The sequence below is a fragment of the Sinocyclocheilus grahami genome, unplaced genomic scaffold (assembly GCF_001515645.1).
Source record: "Sinocyclocheilus grahami isolate Dianchi unplaced genomic scaffold, SAMN03320097.WGS_v1.1 scaffold551.1, whole genome shotgun sequence".
NCBI lineage: Eukaryota > Metazoa > Chordata > Actinopteri > Cypriniformes > Cyprinidae > Sinocyclocheilus > Sinocyclocheilus grahami.
In genome coordinates, this window is record NW_015505730.1 from 121,034 (window position 1) to 122,343 (window position 1,310).

The 1,310-nt window shown below is 39.2% G+C and overlaps 1 protein-coding gene across 1 annotated transcript in view; it reads right to left on the reverse strand.

Annotated features, from left to right (window-relative positions):
• Positions 1 to 1,310, reverse strand: part of stau1 (staufen double-stranded RNA binding protein 1) — a 26,852-nt gene that overhangs the window by 24,391 nt on the left and 1,151 nt on the right.

Sequence of the window (1,310 nt, forward strand, 5' to 3'; positions counted from 1 at the left end):
ATAAAATCATGGTTAATTTTAATGTGTTTTCCGATAAACCTAAAACACAATGCAGTGCAAAATTCAAAATACATCATATTGAATTTACATACACTGTCCCTAATTTTTGTACGTTTTTTAAATTAATTAAAATTGATTTATTTATTTAATCTGGAGTGTAGAGAAAAGCCTTACAAACTGTATCCATTATATAAAATTGCAATGTTAAAGTTAAATAACAACGTTCCCTTTACTAGAGACAACAAAAATCCCACATATATACTAGGCTATTTAATAATAGTTCAAATTTAAAATGGGCAATATTGTGCTGAATGTAGAACTTGACGACAACAACAATAATAACTAAGTACAAAATAAAATATATATATATACTAGAAGCTGGGTGTGCTCCTCAAGAGGACTATGGTATTGTACATTTATTAAAGTCTTATATATTTTATATTTGCAGTTTTTCAAAGTACAACTGTTTACATGTAGTAGAAAGGTAAGCAAAATAAATGTAATAACTTAATACTGATCTTCATTATGTTATGTGCAGGAAAAAAAAACAGGAGAGTAATGTTCGCACAGTAGGTGGCGGTAATGCACCTTAACGTTGGATTCCACCTGCCTTAAAACATGAAGAAGAAGAAGAGTAATGTTCGCGCTGCGCTTTTGTAACTGATCCGCGCCGCGCTGTCAGCTCGCGTTGGATGCCACCCTCCATAAAACATGAAGAAGAAGACGAGTAATGTTCGCGCTGCTCTGTCAGTTTGGTGGCGCTGGTAAACACGTCCTCTCTGCGCTGTCGAGTCGGTCGCGCATCTCGGTCCATTGAGCCGCGCCGATGACAGGTCAGCACGAACACTTTAATACCGCGCTGTTTCGTCCCACATTTGGGTTGTTTGGCTTCCCATAAGAGAGAGAGAGAGCGAGAGAGAGAGAGAGAGAGACACATCACAGGGGAGTAAGCTGTCTTATCCGTGGCTTGTGTACTGCAAACACATACCAGCTTCATCACTGTGTCTGTCACGAGAATATGTTCCCCTTTCGGGCTCTGTCTTTACATTTATTTTGAAAGCTGAAGCTGGCGATTATGGTAAGGGGCGTTACTTTCCAATGTGTGCTTGTGGTGTTCGGCCAATCACAATGCACTGGGTCAGCTGGCCAATCAGAGCAGACTGCGCTTGTCGGAAGGAGGGACTTTGTAGAAAACGAAGCGTTTGAGAGAGGCGGGGCATAGAGGACCTACAATAATGTACAGTATTTGAAAAATAATGTGTTTTTTGAACATTAAAGCATGTCAACATATTCTGTTACACCAAATACAC